Source organism: Trachypithecus francoisi, unplaced genomic scaffold, assembly GCF_009764315.1.
Source record: "Trachypithecus francoisi isolate TF-2019V2 unplaced genomic scaffold, Tfra_2.0 Lachesis_group16, whole genome shotgun sequence".
Taxonomy (NCBI): domain Eukaryota; kingdom Metazoa; phylum Chordata; class Mammalia; order Primates; family Cercopithecidae; genus Trachypithecus; species Trachypithecus francoisi.
Window position 1 is genome coordinate 80,180,278 of NW_022681461.1, and position 21,119 is coordinate 80,201,396.

Below are 21,119 nucleotides of genomic sequence, written 5' to 3' on the forward strand. Positions count from 1 at the left end.
ATCATCACATGCTACCTGCTATTATGACGATGATGATGATGATGATGATGTAGGAAGCCTGCACAAAGTGGAGGATAGAGCTGCATAAATCAAACTGCAGAGGAGTGCACACAGGCAATACCATCAAAGCCGGCCCTGAATAATTGGGGCTAGGGCTGCTGCTTCTGTTATTAGGCTGTTTTAAGATCTGTTGTGTTTTCAAAGGGAAGAAGATATGCTGCCACTTCCCTTGAAGTTTCCAGTTTACACGGGTCAGTTGCACACCTGCAATTAAACCTTGAAGGGATTTTGGGAAGCTCTCTTTTTCAGCAGCTACTTTTTTTTAACCATCCTTTTCCAGGTTTGTTCCCATAGTCACCTGTCAATGTGTCACTTCCCTTCAACCTGCCCTCAAATGCACTTGCTAAAAAACAATTTACAAACTCTCCTTGTTACCAACAGAGATGCTGAGAAAGAGAGAGGAGAGCTGGAAAAGCTACCGATTCTCTTTGATGAGTCAAAGATTCTAGCATTTTCCTTTCTTGATGCTCTGCCTTTGACTGACATTGAGGCCTGTTTATAAATCTCTAACCTGAGCCAGTGATCATTTCTCAAAATCTAAAACTGCAGACCAGAATCAACCTTAGAATTGATTGCAGTGGATTTGTTTTGGTTGCTCATTTCTCCGGAGCCTTAACAAGCAATCTTTCAAGGCTTGCTGGTGGGAGGGATGGATGGCCTGAAAGGAAGTAAGTGAGGTGATGAGAGTTCCCCAGGCTCTCGCACCACCCCTGCTTTCTCTCTACTACTGGGTGATTTCTTTTCTCTACTACTTTTTGAAGCTACCAATTAAGTCTCTCCACCACCCTCTGCCTAAGTCAAGCACTGCTTCTGCTTATGCCAAGTCACATTCAAATTGAAAAAATTAAGGAAATGTAGTAGCAAGAAAGATGGCCCTAAAATCCTGTTCAGTGAGTTTCAATAGTTCCATTTTTTAAAATTACCGGAACATCAAGACATGGTGCACGTAGGAAAAATACGTGATCTACACGTTGGTGTGCACATGCAAACAGGGGATGACCCCCTTGTGTCACACTGGAAGCCTCTGACAACATCAGATTCTAAATTATTAAAGTAACGAAAATTTAAAATGGCCACAGCCCCTCACAATGCCCAATAACAAACAGCTGTATCTCTAATAAGATGCATTCTCAGGCCACAAGCCCGGAGCCTGCTGAGCCATGCCGCAGCTCATCTTGTTCACCAAGGCCTTTGCAGCTTGAAGGTGACAGAGTCCACACCTGCAAGGGCAGGGTCATCCCAGCAGCCACCATGGCCCCTTCAATCAGCTAATCCCAGATATGACCTCTTTTCACGGAGACAAGAAACTACATGGATCTTTCCACTTGGTCACATCCTGGGGATGGAGCCTGGTACACGAATGTGCTCAGAGACATGCCAGCCAAATTAACTAACAGGCCTGGGGCACAGAGGCCAGGGCCACCTGTGCAGGCAACCTGTGATTAGGCAGGCTCCTGGCATATCAGCAGAGGGACTATGGCCCAAGAGACAGAACCACATACCCTGTTAGGCCCAAATTTGCCCTGTCAGCCTGCAGCCTGGACAACCTCTGTTCCCACCAGCTTATACAGAGCTGAAAGAATTGTAGGCACCTTCACCACTGCTGAGAGTAATTGAGCAATAGCCTCCCAGCAGGTTGAATCACGATGTGTTCCTTGGGAAATTATATACTTTTAACCTCTAAAACAATATAATTTAAAAGTGAAAGTATTTTTCCTCAATAGTTACAGAGCCTCTTATTTCCTCTAAAGAGCTGAGGTGGGAAGTTATTTTGCTGCTCCTACATATATATTTAAAGAGATACTTACAATGGATTCACCTCCAAATGTAAGTTTTGGTAGAGAGGTATTTAGAAGGCCTCTGAAAGTAATATTTCTGTATAGGATTTTACTTCCAATTAACCCAGTTTTGTAACCAAAGTGTATGTGCCCACTCCGACCCCTTACAGAGTTTCTATTTATGACAACAGAATCTTCCCAAACACCAAGACAAGAAGAGTTATAGTCATGGTGAAGAATGAAGGTGATCTCATCACTACCCTTCATTCCTCATATTCCCTCATTCAATAATTCCATCACCGAGAGTTAGTCAACCATCCAATCTGGCCTCTTTTTCATTGAAGTGGCTCTTGTATTCATTCCTATTCAGTTCCAATATCCCTACACAAGGCAAGACTCTTCCACCCTCATGCTGGGATCACTGTGTCCGTTCCAATTAAACCCCCTGGGTTCCAGCAGCTTCTCCACATGGTACAATCCTGCACACAGCTGCTAGCAGCATCCACTTTCATGCTACTTTTTGCGAGGTCACTCCTCTGCTCAAAAACCTTCAATGCCTTTTATCCTACCATGGTATTCAAAGCAGCATTCTCTGGCCATCTCACAAGCAAGATCCACCCTGCCTATCCTGCTGTATTCACAATATTTTTCAGCAGGTACTCACTATTCCAGTCACACCAACAATGTTTGGACCCACAATCACATCAAACTCATTCATATCTGAAACTTCTGTATCTTTGCTCATCCTGTTTCCATCATTTGGAATTCTCTGTAATCTTCTCACTTCCTAACTCAATTCTAGGCATCCTCCAAAGTTCACTTCTTCCATGAAGACTTTCTTGATTGCCTTGTGCCCTGCTATTCTCCCACAAGTGCTATGTCAGTCAACGTTGTGCTTTATTATGGACTATTTGTGACCAAGTCACTGTTTCTTGTTTTTTTTCAATGTCCTATTTTTTCAAAATTGCAAGAATTTGAGTGTCGTAAGTCATCCGTATCATTTTTTACACGAAGTCTAGAACCGATTAGCAAATAGGCAGCTTATGCAGACTTGGAAATAAATGAAAAGATGCTGTGATGCCAACCTGAGCTCATCAAGGACAAGTCACACCAGACTAGCTTAATTCCTTCCCGTTCAGGGATTTTAGAAAGGTATAATAGGAAAATAGAATAAATGCAATGCTCTGCATTTCACCAAAGTATTTAACAAAGTCTCTCCTTCCCAAAAATTTATGAGCAAAAGTACCTTTGATGAACTTTCTAGATAATCGTTTGATTATCTAGAAAGAATGCCAATCATTGCACTGTTGTCAACCAGCTAGGAGAGCTCTAGTGGTATGCTCATGAGTCTATCTCAAGAATATTTTTGTCAATGGCAGAATGATAATATTTATAGCACTCTGGGGAAAACACACAACTTGGAGGGAAAATTATAATATTGAATGACCAAATAAAGTTACAAAATTTTCTGAACTGGCTGGTGAAAGAAACAAAGCTGTCAATATGGCATTCAATAGAGACAAATTTAAAGCTTCACCCACGTCCATTCATCCAATATGACAAGTATGGAATTCCAGTTGCTGAAGTTTTTCTGATATAAGTTATTTTTTCATTTTTATGATATACAAAATATCCAGTATCCAAAAGGGGGCTGAACTATATGATGTCAAAAAATCTTCCCAACTTTTGAGATCGGAGTGATATGTGATTCTATATATCTCTGTCTCTATCTCACACCGAAACTAGATTGTAAATGTATTGGCATGAACATCATGAACATCATGGTGTAGGGAAAAGAGCATGGAATTTGGAGACAGATAGACATGAGTTCAAATAATAGTTTTTCCAGTTACTCGGTGGATAACTTCTGTTTCTTTTTCCACAAATTAGAAAATGTGCAAGGTATGAGAGTTGACTTGGATAATGTTCCAAACATACGACCTAGTCTAATGTCTGGCACACAGTGGGCATTGAATAAATGTTAATTATAAATATTTCTCTGTATCCTACCCAGCTGATAGACTATTAGGAATAAATTGGAATTTTAGTAAGAAATCATTTAGTTCTTTGATTTTGAAGAATGTCTTAGCGAGGTTACTTGCTCATTAGAAAAGGTTTGAAGAGGTTTGAAGATGGAGGAAGAATAAATACAGGTATTCTAGCAGAGGAATGGCAGGAGGAAAGGCACTGAAGTGTGAATATGTAGAACATGGCATTTGCAGAGAATGGGAATGACTACAACCCAATAGGACTAAAGGCTGGAGAGAAGGTTAGGTTGGTAGAATGGCTCAGATGGTGCAGACCTTGAAGTGCCACTGAGCCAAACTGTAAGCCATGGGTACTTTCTGATACTCACATGATAACTCACCTCTATACTCTCTTTTTGGCACATTTTAGGAATATTAAATAAATATTATGATCAAGATAGTTTCTCTTTGAGAGCAATGGCATGACAAAAACAATTCGCAAGAGATGTCTCTTCTAGCAGCAATCAAATTATTTCATCCTCATTTTTCTAGTTTGCTTTCAAAAGCCAAGGTTTACTGATTTGAACCAGGTGCCCCATTGTACCCATGCAGTCTCTCTAGCCAGCAGAGTTTGAAGGTCTATTTCACCAGTTCTATTCTTTTTCTGACACTAACATATTTGACAGGAATATGAGTAGGTGGAAAACACAATGTTTTCAATTGAAGTTCACTAGCAAGTCTCCAGTAGAGTTATTTTAGAGATTAAAGAAAGGATCATTTGGACACATGAATTTGAATATGATTTATAGATTACTTCCACAGACATAGAGTTGCTTATCTCTCAGACAGCTGTGAGAATAGACTTAGAAATCACATAGGAGGTATGTAGTCCCTAGAATGGGAAAAAATATATATTAAATCTTAAAGTGGCTGATGCAGCAATTAATATTTCAACCTTCCTTGTGCAAGGAAGAAAAGAGTAAGATTACAGGGATGTCGGATTCCCATGAATATGTGATTTCAGACTTGCGGGGAAAAATGCCTAATTATGTATTACAAACCTAAACCCCTCAGGCACTAATGGGCTATTTCACAATGGTTTTTAAAAATTGTGGAGACTAAAAAATTGTTTCTATCAAGGTTTCAGTAGCATATTTCTAGCACATTCCTAAATAAGGTTATGGAAAAGAAACAGTATATAGTCAAAATCCTGTGAAAATGAATTTCCATTGCTTTTTAATTTATCGACAAGTATTTAGTAACCATGCTCTGTGGGGCTAGCAGACCACATCCTTTTACCCTCTAAACCCCACTCTTTTTCCAAAACACACAGTTTCTTACACAAATACACAAGAAAAAAGATATATGGGTCAGTCCTAAAGGGTTTTATCATCAGTTTAGGGATAGAAAACAAACAGGAAAAACCTATAAAAAATTTTTGTGCATTCACCTCGCTGACCCTGACTTGAAGTACTTCTGGAGTTCCAGAAAGGCTCTAGGTGAGCTAAAGAAGTCAAAAGAAGTTTCAGAGAGAAAGTGCAAAGGCATCTGGGCCTTTGAGGTAGAAGGCAAAGGAGGCCGGGTCTACAATGAAATGAAGAATTTGTATGTTTGGCCAAAGGGAAGAAGTCATTTAAATGAAAAAGGAACATCTTTAAGTTCATCAAGCACTCTACCAACTCTATACACACTTTCTCAAAAATTGTATTCTGCCTTGCATTTCCAACTGATAGACCCAGCACATGCATCACCTCCCCATTTACTGAGGTCATGTTGATATATTGATATGATAGAAAAAAACTTCTTATGAAACCAAATATAAAGGAAGCCAGCTGTCACAAGAAATATTGAAGAAATCCTGTAAAATATAAAGCAGCTAGGACAAGTTCAATGAAGAATAAGAGTTGGGAAAACTATAGCTTAAAAATAAACAATCAAAGCAGTCCTTCCCAAGCATATGACAGAGCCTGAATGGGCAGAGGACTCATTATCAGGATAATAAACTACAGAATTACAATAAGAGTGTGAATCTTAATCAGACCTTTGCTGTGTCCTCAGGCTTACAGAGCCTATGAGAATGGCAGCAGCATTTTATGCCCTCAGGATAAAGCATGACAACTTCTCTCTAGGAATATTAGAAATGTGACTGGAAAGGGAGTTAGTACAGGAGATGAGGCCTGAAAGAGTTTGAATAGATGACTATACACTTCCACATTAGACCAGATGGATGGGAGATAGGAGAAGTCAGCTCCATTTAGGAGTAAAATAAACTAAAGTTTTCTAACTGCAGAGTAAATTTCTATTACTTTGGAAATTGTGAGAAGTTTGCCAATCTACATGCTTCTTCTTTGTTTATGAACCTTATCTCAAAATCTGCCAATCTATTCACCTTTTTGGAGCCCTAAGTAAGACCTCCCAATCAAAAGAGAAGCCTACTGAGAAAACAGACTTCTAAAAAAGGCAGAGAAAATCCCATGTAAGTTACCTATATGAATCAAACCACTCCTTCATTTATAATCAGGATCACAAGACATTTGAGGAAATAAATTTACATTAAAACAAGATGAACCCAATATGACATCAGAAGAAATAAAAATGATTCAGAAAAGTGAAAATAATTATTAAATGTTTTCAGATGTTTATTTTAGAGATATTTGAGTGGGTGTTGAACACACATAAAAAATGAATAGATTATAAAAGCTTCTACGAAATAAGAGTAATCAGAGTACATGAACAAATGTTGGGAAATTAAAAATATGGTTACTGAACTTTAAAAAATTCAATGTATGGAATAGATGACCACAACAAATAAGGCTGAAGACTGGATAAAGAAAATTTCTCATGAAAAAGAGCAAAAATGAAAAGAGATAGAAAATATGAGCTTGTGGAAGATAGAGCTAGAAAGGCAACATATATCTGAGTCCTAGAAGCAGAAAATTGCAACAATAGAGGGGGAAAAATAATCAAAGAAATAAAGGTGAGTGGGAATCCTAGGGGTAAAGAAAGATAATTCATAAGAATGAAAAGACCAGGCCGAGCGCGGTGGCTCAAGCCTGTAATCCCAGCACTTTGGGAGGCCGAGACGGGCGGATCACGAGGTCAGGAGATCGAGACCATCCTGGCTAACACGGTGAAACCCCGTCTCTACTAAAATATACAAAAAATTAGCCGGGCGAGATGGCGGGCGCCTGTAGTCCCAGCTACTCGGGAGGCTGAGGCGAGAGAATGGCGTAAACCCGGGAGGCGGAGCTTGCAGTGAGCTGAGATCCGGCCACTGCACTCCAGCCTGGGTGACAGAGCGAGACTCCGTCTCAAAAAAAAAAAAAAAAAAGAATGAAAAGACCAGCCCGATGCAGTGGCTCACCCCTGCAATTCCAATACTTTCAGAGTCTGAAGCAGGAGGATTGCTTGAGGCCAGGAGTTTGAGACCAGCCTGAGCAACATAGTAAGACCCTCTCTCTAAATTTTTTTTAAAACTTAGCCTGACATGATGGCCTATGCCTGTAGTCCCAGCTGCTGGACAGACTGAGGCGTGAGCCCAGGAATTCAAGGTTATAGTGAGTTACAATCACATCACTGCACTCCAGCCTGGGCAACAGAATAAGACCTTGTCTCTAAAACAAATACATAATAATGATGAAAAGACCTACCAACTTAATGTGTGAACAGAAACAATACACATCTGAACAAATCTTGGTGAAATTTCAAAAATCCTAAAAATTATCATAAAGAAGGGAGGTTCTTACAGAGTAGCAAGATCAGAGTGATAGCACACTTCTCAACAGCAATAAGGGAGCAATTCCTTCAAAGTTCTGAGAAGATGTTTGAAATCAGAAATATATACTTAGCCAAAGTGTCAATCAAAAGTGAAGTAAAAATAAAGACAGTTTTAGATATTCAAAGATTTTTAAATGTTGCTCCCTTATATTTCATATTTTTAAAAGTTCTGATGAAGGACTCCAGTAAAACAAAATTGGAATATGACAAGAAAAATGAGAGGAGATAAATATTTGAGAAAAAAAATAACATCTGAACACGACCCAGAAGAAAGCAAGCTCCAAAGAAATGAAGAGAGAAAACTCTCGCTTCTGTGTCTTAGGGATCTGTTGAGTGATTTGGGACTACATTCCTTTCTCTTTGGATCCAATCTCTTCACAGGGATAAGTTTTATAAATACTATTTTTCCTTGGTTAATAATTGCAACTAACCCATGGATAAAGCATTACCAAAAACAATTGTAGTGACAACAGAATGTAAATATTTTAAAACTTGACAACATAAAAATAAGTGCAACAAAAATCTAGAACAAAGGGGAAATGCAGAAATAAATGTAAATGTGCTACATAGTGGGGATTCCATAGATAATGTCTAAATATAAGTCATCAAACAGAGAATGGAGAATTTTAAAGCTATAAAGCTAACCATTAGAATATCAATAAAATCTCAAGAGATAAAGAAGGGGAGGGAAAGTGTACAATACTAAAAATAACCAAATACCTCAAATTTTCATAGCAGGATGTCAAAATATACTCTAAAATGTTGATATATAAAAAACATAAAATTATATGACTTACAATTTTAATTGTTGCCACCAAAAATCCAAAAGCAGAAACTTGAATTTCTTAGGGATAAAATTGGGGTACAGGGGGGAAATAGACAAGATAAATGTTTACTTTCCATTTTAGACTCATGAGTAGTTCAAATAATTTTTTTCTGTTTACATAGGCAGGTTGTTTAAATTAATTCAAAAAATCATAAAGAAAAAAATAAGTTATAATTTCTCAGCTTATCAGTGAGTGGTGCCCCCAAAATGAGCTGGGTCCTTTTAGGTATTAGGAATTTAATATGGCAGCTGAAGCCAAGAACTGGTATGTGAGATTTGAAGGTCAAAAATTTTAGACATGTAAAGTCCACAACAGGGCCAGATCAAGACTAAAAAGATGTGTAATTGATTAATAAGCATAGAAAAATCATTCATTTATACATGCATTCATTCACTCTCTCATTCACTCATTTATTCCCTCTGACTCATTTTCCAACTTACAAATCATTAATTCTTTCATTGATTCACTTATTCAATGGCTTATCAGAAAACATAAGGCAGGCTCTCTCTGCCTTCAAAGAGTTTAAAAATCAGCTGGAGGGAAGGCAATAACCTAATACACTACTCTCAGAAAGCACCGAATCATGCTAAAAGATGGGCATGGGCAAAAGTCTCATGAATGGGATAATAAGTGTACTGGGTTTTGAAGAATGAACAACCTCTGACTCGGAGGAAGGAATTTGTTTCGTTTTACATCTTCATACTTTCATTTTTAAGTTTTATGCTACCCTTTGAGATATTGAGGATAACGGTAGTGAGTAAGCTTTCTATAAACTAGAGGCAAGGATCCATAGATCTACTATCTCGCACTAGTCAGAATAGCAATTATTAAAAAGTCAAAAATAACAGATGCTGGCGAGGAGAAAAAGGATACTTTTACATTGTGGGAGTGTAAATTAGTTCAACCATTGTGGAAGACAGTTTAGCAATTCCTCAAAGACCTAGAGGCAAAAATATCATTTGATCCAGCAATCTCAATATTGGGTACATACCCAAAGGAATAAAAATCATTTTATTATGAAGATACATGCATGCATATGTTCATTGCAGCACTATTCACAATAGCAAAGGCACGGAATCAACCTAAATGCCCATCAATAATAGACTAGATTAAAACATGTGATACATATACACCATGGAATACTGTACAGCCATAAAGAGGAATAAGATCATGTGCTTTGCAGGGACATGAATAAAGTCTGAAGTTATTATTGTCAGCAAACTAATGCAGTTAACAGAAAACTAAACACCACAGGTTCTTACTTACAAGTGGGAGCTGAATGATGACAACACATGGACACTTGACAGGGAACAACACACTGGGGTCTGTCAGAGGGCTGGGGGCAAGAGGAGGGAGGGCATCAGGAAGAATAGCTAATGGATGCTGGTCTTAATATCTAGGTGATGGGATGATCTGTGCAGCAAACCACCATAGCACCATAGTACATGTTTACCTATGTAACAAATGTGTACATCCTGCACAGGTACCCCTGAACTTAATATAAAAGTTGGAAATCAAAAAGAAAAAGAATCCATACATAAATCCACAATAGAGCAGGCAACTAGTCCACAGAAGAAAACAAGACCTTCTTCAACCACAGAGAAAGTTCTATCACCCCCTGGGGTACTTGTTTAAGCTGTGTCTGGGTCCTCCAAAGGGGATAAGTTGCCCTGAGTAAGATGACTGACCACCCCAATTTTCCCAGGACTGTCCTGGTTTTAGCACTTAAAGTCTTGTGTTTCTAGCAGCCTGTCACTCTCAAGCAAACTAGAACAGTTGGTCACTCTAGAGTCAGCATTCAGTTTCTAACACTTCAAGACTTACTTCATTTGATTCACACCATGAGTTTACTGTGAGTTGAGATACTCGTATCCCTACTTTTCTGATGACAAAATTGAGGCACGAAGGGGTCCACTGATTGCTAAACGACACATACACAAAGAAAGTGGTAGAGCCAGGATTGAATCCCAGGTCTGTCTGCTTTTATCTAAAACTCTCTCTCCAACAACCTCACTCCATGCCCTGTGTTTCTTCACACAGACAGGCGTGAGAACAGAGGTAGTACATACTAAGGAATTTCAATTCTCCGTGTGCAGAAGTGACAGAGGAGCAGGAGACCTTGAGTTCACTGGTACCTTGCTCCAACCCAGTGAGCTAGGCAGCACAGTTATGAGGATAAGGCAATATCTACATTTAGCATTCAGGATCCACAGAACTGCTTGCAGGGTCTGATGAAATGCCATTTAATTAGACAGGTACTCAATAATTTTTCTGTAAATTGAGACAACATGGCTCCTTATTTTCTACAGCATACATAGTTTATCATTCCTGGATAGTCATAATAGTAATAATAATAATAATAATGCACCACTTAGGCACGGTAGGATTTTTTTAACAAAATCTTTGCAATACCTTGTCAAGGATGTTGAAGATTACATATCTATCCAGTACAAAGAGGAAACTTCTGAGGCCTCTTCCAACCCTAGAAGATGACAGTTATCAGACTCAGAGACAATGTACCCATATTCCTGGATAAAATCTTTGCCTATGTGTACCCTACTAGGGATTTTTTAAAAGAATAGATTATATAAAAAAGAAAGAGAAGAGATCTGGGAGAAAATGAGATAAGAGGGAAAAGAGAGGGTGACAGAAATAATGAAAGAGGTAGATAAAGGAAGGAATGAAAGAAAAAGAAGAGCTAGACCTGCATAATGAGAAACTAGAACAGATAAATGAAAAACGACAGTACAGAAAGTCATGGAGTGTTCAATTAATTAGTTATTGTCCATTTCCTTGAGAGACCTCTAACAAATCTGTCCTTGTCAGTGACAGGAAATCTTTCTGAATTCTTTGTAAAAGGATATTAATGGCCACTGCAAGCTTCAGCAGCCCTCCACTGTGATGCTGTGATGCAGGGAGGTTGCCGAAGTTCCTCTAGGTCATGCCAGGAGCCAGCCTTGGTGCAGGAGCGACTCCTCTCATGTGGACACAAAGAGTACTCCTCCAGCCCACAGATTGTCAACCCTCTATCCTTGACTGGTACATGGGAGGCTGACATTTAATACCCTGAGGATATAGATGTTTGAAAGCTGGTTATTGTAACAAAGGAAGCCATCCAAACTCTGCAAGACCAAATGGATCAGATAAAGCTGACACAGAGATAAATCTGTTTTACATCCATTCTTGCACAAGTTTTGCTAATCTATGTAGTTATAGCTTTCCCACTGAAGGGGAAAAAAATAGCCCACCACATGTCGGCAAGTCCACATCGCATTCCTATTTTTAATCTCCAAGGTATAACGTTCTGGGCAAAGACCATTTTTATGCTGACTTTTGCATGAACTCCATTCATGTAGAATGACACAGGAAGAAAATTAAAAAGGAGGATGAGAGAGTATAGGGAGGGGGGAAAGGAGAGAGAGAAGGGGAGAGAATTCTTCTTGAATGACTGTGTAAATGCAGATTTTGTTTTAAATGAATGAATTCTGCTCCATCAATGACACAAGATCGCTTCTCTCCCAGGCAGTCAGACATCTTCTCTTCATTAGCCAGTATTTATGCTGCCAGATTGGACTTTCATATGGGAGCCTGAAGCAGGAATGGTGCAGATGGCAGGAAAGCTCTCATGAGATTGATAACGATGAAGAAAGATGCCACATTAAGTCAGAAGGTGCCACTGTTAACATCCCAGCTCGGAGGAGAATATTTCTAGCTAGCACTCCCCTCCAAGGTCTGTTTCTCTTCCAGCTTCAACTAAAATTCATCCCCCTCCCCAAAAGCTCTCTGCCCTACTCACTCTCTTTCTGGCAAGTAAGGGATACTTTGGATTTCCTGTCCTTTGTGTTTCAACAGTTTTTGCCTCGGGTACTTAACCTTTGCTTTCCAAAGGTGGCTGAGATCCTAGCTGTGGAGAGGAGCTGAAGGGAGCAGGGAGGAAGGGAGAAGGCATTTTAGTCCATGTTTGCTCTAACAAAGGAACCACTATATAAGAAGTTCGGAGCAGGAAACCTGAATGGTATTTATTGTTTCGATTCAGGCCCTCATTGCATCTGCTGCCTTTCAAAGATAGACGCTGTGTTCATAAAACCAGAGCCCTGCCTCAAAACCTTTGAGAAATGGCAATCTCCAGGGTGTAGGACAGACAGAAAGTCAACACCACTGGAGGATCTACAGTGCTAGGCAATTGCTGCTAGGATGGAGGAGCAGAGCCTCCTAACTTCCGACTTGCAAAGGAGGGACGGAGACTCATTTAAGCCTTCAGTTGCTGGCTAAACTAGTTGGTTCCTCATTCAAGGAAAACACAGGTCCTCATCTGTGAAGTCTGAGTCTTTCCACTGCAGAATAAAAGAATCCACTATGTTTCAACTAAAAAAAGGAGCAACATCTTCTTCTGATTTTTAATCTCCATGGTCCTCCTTACTGATTTTATCTAGTCAGTGACAAAGGCTCTCTTTTGTGACCAAACTTGAGTCAGGCTCCTCTGAATCCTTTCTGACTAGGGCAACAGTGGACTTCCCTCTCTCTCCTTTAGAATCTAGTTTGAGAAGGAATCCTGCTAAGTCGGTCACTGAAAATCCCTACCCTTTGTTTCTGACCACCCCCTACATCTCATCACCCTGGTCTGCCTTCAGCAAGAATTCTATTGAGTCAGTCTAGCAAGAATCCCCTTAATCCCTCATGTTTTCCTTTTAGCAATTTTCCATCTACCAACCCCCACCCTGCTCCTTGGTTATAAATCCCCACTCCTCTTTGTTGGAGTCGGAGTCCAGCCCAATCTCTCTCCCCTACTGCAAGACCCTGTTCCAGTGGACCCTATATCCATCACCATAGCCCCACTTGAATAATGTCTGCCTTACCATCTTGAACAAGTGCCACGAAGAACTTTTTCTTTCACATCACAAAAACATCTTTGGCATTAAAGCAGGGAATGAGTTTTCTGGTTTCTTCTGACATCCCAGCCTACCTGGATGGCAATCTGACACCAGGCCAGGAAGGAGAGTAGATGAAAAGTGTTTTAGCCCTCAGTGCAATCAGATAGGGAGAGCATTTCCCTTGTTCAGAAACAGTCACCCAGAAACCAAACCAACAGACAAAATGTGATACAATGAGACTTGCGAACTTAGCAAGTTTGGAAAATTTGGCTGCTTTCACGCAACCTGAGTTATATACTATCAGAGTCCATCCTAGAAAATGTAGGCTGGAAAACAAAGGGAGGCCACATCAAGGGCCCCTGTGCAGCAATCACAAATTCATGTTGGTGTGTAAGCATTTAATTAGCTTCCCAGGTTTACAGGAGCTCCAGTCAATTTAAGACACTCTAGGTAGCTCCTCCTAGACCACGCTGGTCCTCTTGGAAGCCTGGACGTAGAATGCCTACCACCAGGGAAGGGTATTCGGAGAACCTTAATTGAAGGAAATTCCTATTTTTATGTCTATATGATGTACCATCAGCATTTCCTCCCCCACAAAAATACACAGAGGGGCAACTAGTCCAAATAACTGGTTTAAATCTGTAAATTACAGCGCTGCTTCAAGGAACTTTTAAGGTCGTTTTGTGTCTATGGAAAAGTTAGATGGCATCATAAAATTTTTAGAGCTAATGTAATCTTTATACAGTGGATTCATCTCCACTGATGAGATGTGTTTGAGGCCCTACCCCTCTCTCCCTTTCTTTTGACTGTCCTTGAGTCCTGAGAAAGAATTACTGCTCCAGTGATACTCATGCCATGACCGCACAAAAACATCTTCCACCCTTTGGGATGCAAGATCTCAGATCCCAGGCCTTCATTTTACTTTTCTCTACCAAGGGAAGTGTTGCCTAAACATGGTTAATTTTCTGAGTTGGTTGCATTTCAGCTGTGGAGTCTAATCCTCTCTTACATCTCCTGTGTGTATTTCTTCTCGGCACTTCGGTCTTTAGTGACCTTCTCATACCATTTCATTAAATGCCCTCCGCCTCGGTAAATTACAGTACTTTGAAGCCTTGGAGTTTAGCATATAAAAAAGCAAGCGCCTCTATATACTGCCCTGGGATAAGGTGTGATGAAAATCCCATGCAAGCTGAACTGTACTTCCTAATCAAATGGGTGTAACAGATGGCTGTTGGAGCGAACCATCACAATGGAAATATCTGCAGTTCTCATGGTAACGGAATCTGCCAGGTCTGAGGGATTTGCTGTTTTTCAGGACATCTGAGCTGCAATCTCTTTCGAGCTGTCTAGCAGTCTCCGTCTCGCTCTCTCTCACTCTCTCAGCATGATGGAGATAGAGTTGAAAGGTGGAGCTCGATTTTGCATTCCAGCTGTGATTAAAGACACAGGCACACATCCTGGGAGATAATACGCTGCATATTCATTATGCTATCTAGAACCTCTTTAGCTACTGGGACACGACTGTCATACAATTACAATATGCCTTCTTCAGGAGTAAAGGGGGGTTGGGATGAAGAAGATCAGAGAATGACAGTGGGGAAAATATGAGGAATTAAGATGCATGAGACGTACCTTGTAATAAAGATATGGAGCAATATTAAAACGAGCAGTTGTTTCCATTTCATGGCAACATGTCAAGATGACTTAACACAGCAGGATAAAACATCTGGCCTGGGGAAAAAAAAATACATGATGTCAAATTTCCAAATCACAATGTAGACTATGTGGAAGAAAAACAACAGATAAGCAACTGTGTACCTTCCCAATAAGTGAAAGCATGTGGAAGATTTCTTTATACTCCGCCATCAGAAAAGAGATCCATCTCATAAGGTGGAGGTTAGCATATAGACACTGAGCTTTTATTATAAAACTAAGGTTTGGACTTAAACCCACAGGACTGCCTTAGAAAAGGGTTTTTTTATTATTTTTTTTCCTCATGCTATTCATAACCTTCTGATTTCACAGCAGTGCTCGGAAAGGGGAAAATAATCAGTCACAATTCTATTTTATTAAAGTCTTTTCCTCCAAATCCCTATCGATTTAAAGAAATAAGGAAAAGTATACTGTCTTCTTTGCTATAGTACCTCCTAGAAAACACACACACACACACACACACGCACAGGGTTGATTCACAGCTGCCTGGTCCCTTGGGTATTTCAGCTTGAAGATCAGACAACATATAAGAATTCAGCCATGACTCAAAATGGAAACAAAGAAGACCATTCTTAGCAAACCCAGCAACGTGAAATGAAAAACTACAGGCTGTAGGCTGGAGCCCCTAGCATGCTTACTACCCCCCACCCATTGTCCTTGAGGGCACTACTGTTAAATACATATGACAGCCAAAGAGATGAGGAGAATAGTTTCCAGAAAGCAATGATTGGATCTCCCTTTTCATGAGGTAGAATAGGCAGGACTATGTAAGCCTGTAAAGTAGCTCTTGAGAACAGGCCCTGGGAGGCAGCATTGTCTCCCTCTCATACAGCGCCTGAAGAACATATTATATTATATAACCTTTCTCCAAAGCCTGCCTTGCTTTGACTGGGACCCTCTTCCTTTAGAAGCCTGCCAATAACAACTTGTGGATGACAATCTCTGTCTTAACAAGCCGGATTAGTTAGTTTAAAGCAATGAACTGAGGCCATTTGTGCAGATGCTAATCAAAAAAAGAAAAAGGAAAAAATTAGAAAAGACCCATGAGCCTCCATCTCTTGTAAGTACAATATAGATAAAGAGGAGCGCGTCCCAGGGCCACATCTGTGAGCTGACCTCTAAGGCACACAAAGGTCTCCGGGGCTGTGGGGTTATAAAAGGAGGGAAGAGGGTTTGTATGGGGCCAGTAGCAGACAACAGTGGCTCTGAAAGGGCAGTTATCGGAGGACTGTCTGAAGCTTTTTTCCCCCTTGGAAATTGTTCTTTATTTGTCTCTTACGAGGACTTTGCTTTTGCTTCACAGACACTTCCCAGCTCCTAGCACAGAGCCTGGCACATAGTAGAGGCGCAGATTAAATATTTGATATATAAAAGATTAAATGGATAAGGAAAGATTCAAAAATGTTCAAATGTCAAGAACAAACATACAAATCCCACAAATATATGACTGACCTCTCCTTCCTCTCTTCACCAAGAACAAAAATAAAATTGTATTAAACACAACAGTCAGCACATTCAGAAAGACATTCTGTATCTTTGAAGATCAATGGCCAGATTGATTATTAACATTCAACCATGACTGGCACTTTAAAATATATACACAAAAGGGAAAGCTACTCAGCGGGCGATTCAGATTTAGAATATTGCAGAAAATGTAAGTCCATTTTTAAAAAGTAATCTGTCATTTCATCGGCTTCTCTGAGAGGTCACTTTTTTTTTACACCACAACTAGGAAAACTGACTCATGAAGGAAGGAATGTTTGGTTTCCTTTCAAATATTCTGAGAATAACATAATATGCACTCTATTACATTTCAAATCTGAGTATGTAATCAGTGTGAGAGAGAAAAACAAATTACTAGAGAGAATACTGGCTGTCACATTCCAGAGGCTGAAATACACACACACACACACACACACACACACACACAGTTTCTATTGGCTCCTTAAATTTTAACTGCCTTCAGAGTACATTTTTTTAGGAATTCTCTAAGCCAAATGTTTGCTGGAATGCTAACCTCCTTAGAAGCCCAGGATGTCCTGCTGAGATCATTCAGTTAGAAGACATTCAACTGCCCTACAAGTTAGAGAAGGGTAAGTTTGAGAATTGGAAAGACTCTTAAAGAGCAAAACATAAAAGCTGCCTCTCTGGGTAACACTCATCTCTAACTCTCATAACAAATAATATTTTTGTACAAGAAGGTTGTAGTCAAACTCAAGAAGATACAGATATAACTTCAATGTTCCTTCTATAATTTATAGATAGAAAATAAGCTCTTCGTATATCCTCAGCTCATACTTTCAGCCACAGAGATTCTTTTGTTTTATTATCAATAATTATCTCATTTTCTCATGCCCCTGTCACCTTGAGCAGAGGAATAGGATCTAACTATGGTGTTGCTGCTTACAATAAGTTTTAGGATCCAGTTTGTTTTAGACCTCACCTAATTCTCTGGAGTGTTCAAAGCCCAGGTAGTACAATCAGATCTGTCCTTTCAAAAGAGCTCTCTTATTACCAACCTTCTCTAGAATAGATCCTCAAGAATTGAACTAGAATATTTTGTTGTAGTTGAGTTCATCAAACCTGAGTAGGAAACCCACTACACACACACACACACACACACACATATTCAAGGTTCTGGGGGAATATAAAATAAGTCAATACCTTCTTGTCCTAAGAGTTTACAATCAAGCTGGGACAGTTAAGACAAGATTACTAACGGTTATATATAATATCAGGTAGGACAAAAGAAGTATAATTCAAGTAATCTGCAGAGGCAAAGGAGGGTTGATAAAGGGCTCTACGAAAAATTGAAAATTTGATGATATTTGAAGGATTATGTGTAAGAGTTCAACAGACTAAAACAAAGACACGAACAAAGACATCCCAAATGGAGGAAATGACATGAACACAGAGGCAGAAAAGTGTTAAGAATAGTTTGGGCACACTGAAGAGACTTGTTTGACTAAGCAGAGGAAAGTAGAAGAAAACAAAGCTGTGGTCATATGAGAGGAAATAATATTTAATCCCAGGAGCATTTGGGAGTTGTTGACCATTATTGAGCAAAGAAACATTTTAATTGCGAACTCCAGCTTCACTAGATTCATACAATACAACGCTTTTTGAGGTTTCCAAGGATGCCCCAGGCAAGCAACAGTCCCAAGGGTGCATTACCAGCAAAAAATCCAGGGGAGTCCCAATTTACATGGAGCACCTTTTTGCCCACTGCAAGTATGATCTTTTAAGAGTCAAAACAGCAAGATGTAAAACCTGTCCTATTTTGCATGTCTTTGGAAATAAATAAACCTTTTTTATTTCAATACTTGGCATCGTGACAAGACCTAAGAGGAACTAGAGAGATAATTAATAAGGGCATGAGGGGAAAGTGCAATTAAAAATGGCAAAGACCACTTCGTAAATAAGTGCTTCATACTGAGAAAGATTATTACTGCGATCTCCAGCTTCAAACTGAAATCAAATCACTCCGAATGGATAATTTGAACATTATTAGGGGGGAAAAAGCCATCATGGTTCCTAGCCTCTAAATTACAGGAGAAACAAGATTTTATTCTGACTTCACCTTTCTGTCAGTTTAAATCAACAAAATAATCACAGCTTAGTCCCAGTTGGCATAACTCTCCATAACCTCAAGTTTTAATGTTCTTCAGTTTCCTAACCAGAAGAGGAAGTTAGACTGAGAATGCCTCAAGAAGAATCTTTTCCAGGGAACTATTAAAAAAAAAAAAAAAAGTCTCCTAGGAAACAAGAAAGGCAAACTCCCTTTATCTGAATAAGAGCCTTTGTTGGAAATAAAATCTAGCTGGAGCGAATCTGAAAGCACAAACCCCACCAGGCTTGGAGATGTTTGAACCTCTGGCCCAGTTTACAGAGCCCACTTAAAGTACCAATGTTTCCCATCTAAAAAGCAGTCCATGTGTTTGTCACTCACAGGAGAACTTTTGGCTTCTGCCTTTTGAATGGAATGATTCAAAACTGTATCATTTCCTGCAATTTAATTTCATAGCTAAATGCAAAGTATAGGAAGATAAGGTCACAGGGACATGAATCTATCTACAGAAAGTGATCACACTCCCTAGGCTGCCGTAAGTGGAGATTTAATTGGATACAGTAGGTTTTGCTATCATTGCAACATGGAGATAAATTATTTTTAAAATGGCCAATGACCATTGGCAGCTCAGCAGGAATAGGGGTCAGAGAAGAGTATGGCTTCCAATTATGGCTTGAGATAGAAAGAATTGCTTACATCAATTTCAGATGGTTGTGAATAGCATCATTATTTTATAATCACCATCATTATTGTCGTCATCGTCATCATCCTGACTTATATTTTTTAGTAATCTTAGAAAGGAACAATGACCAGAGGGGAATACTGTGTACTGTTCATTCTCTCTTTAACTTAGGTTGAGGAAGTCCACTAAAATAAAAGTGGAATGAATAACTCCTATCATTCCTGCTCAAAATAATTGGCCCAAATTCCTTTAAGTCAGAAGGCAACAAATTATACCTGCAGTCCAAATCTAGCATTCTTCCTGTGTTTGTAAATAAGGCTTTATTGGAACACAGCCATACTTATTCATTTATGTATTGTCTATAGCTGCTTTTACAATACAATGACAAAGTTCAGTAGTTAATGACAGAGACCATGTGGCCTGCAAATGTTGAAATATTTATTCTCTAGCTCCTCACTTTGCTAACCCCTTCTCTATGATCATCATCATTATCATAATCATCTCTTCCATTGTAGAAGTCATGGAGTATCTGAAGGTTTTAACACATCTTGTTTGATAACACCTTTCTGATAGATGAAGATGGAGAGAACTGCAGTGCCCAGAGACATCTCAGACTAGCGTCACTTCTCTATGAGAGATTCAGACTTAACATCCCCTTCATCATGGGACACTCAGGATAAGGACATCACTCTGTTTATATAGTAAGGCTCAGTGCTCCTTGTTGTCAGTAAGACTGAGAGGCATTAAGCTTTATCTATGGACTAGGGTGATTCATCAGGAAATGACAGTGAGGGCTGTTAAACTTGGAAACTGCTTATTAAACCACCTTGTGTGTAATACATTTGTAACTGCACATATTCTCATCCATCTGGCGTGGAAATATATAAATGAAGAAACATCAAAGTTGAGTATTAACCTGATTGGACTCTTAAAAACTGTAGTAGCAGAATAAAATATTGGAAATAATTTAGAACCTAGACTCACCTTAGTTCAAATCCAGATACCCATTAGCTATGAACATTTGGACAAATTTCTTACCCTCTTGAAACTTCCATTTCTTCATCTGCAAAATAGAAATGTTAATAGATAACATTTATTTTGCAGGGTTGTTGTAGGAATTAAATGAGGTGATTCCTGAATAATGCCCAGCACAGTGCAGTAGATGCTCAAAATGGCAACGGCAATGATTACTGTATTTGGCTTTAACTAAGAAGGCAGTAGAATTCTTTCCTAAGAAACACTGATTTCAATGCTCTTAGTAAATTGGGCTGATATGCTTAAAAGTTATTTAATTTTGTATTCAACTTGTTTTTAATATTATACTTAAAATATTATAGCTTGCATTTTTACATCACTTCTACTCCCAAAGCTTTCTAAAATGAACCCAACATTTCTGTGTCAAAAGTATGGCACAAGGGTCAGGTATTTGTCCATTTAACAGATAAAGAAAGTAAAGTTATACCTAGATTCCTACAGTAAGTGAACTAAGTTAAGGCTCTGGCTGTAGTGCCTCATGGCTCAAGCACTTAGTACTACCCTGGATGTTACGTAATAGGCTTTTAAAAGTCAACCCTAACATCCTGGGGAAGGCAGGGATCCCAGTTAGAAAGTGACATTATATGGAATGAAAGCCAGGGCAGAAGATGCTGAGAAAGAAGGCAAGACATTCAAGAAAGAAAGAATCTAACAGAAAGATGATGCTTCAGAATTCAGACAAATACAGCAGTGTGCCTTTAAAAAGGACCACGTCTATACTTCTATATTGCTTACTATCTGAAGCTAAGCCAGAGGGATGTACATAGTGAGATCTTTGTCTCATTTCAGGAAGGATACAAGATAAAGATTCTGTGCCAGTAATCTTCCTTGGATTAATGGT

General features: G+C 39.2%; 1 long non-coding RNA gene across 1 annotated transcript in view; it reads right to left on the bottom strand.

The window, feature by feature from the left end:
* Positions 1-20,309, bottom strand: part of LOC117098878 — a 38,430-nt gene extending 18,121 nt beyond the window's left edge. Inside the window, exons 1-2 of the long non-coding RNA XR_004443626.1 lie at positions 20,228-20,309; positions 14,913-15,011 (exon numbers count right to left, since the gene is read on the bottom strand). This is a non-coding gene — a long non-coding RNA (uncharacterized LOC117098878). The remainder of the gene's footprint in view (positions 1-14,912; positions 15,012-20,227) is intronic.
* Between the last annotated feature and the right edge of the window lie 810 nt (positions 20,310-21,119).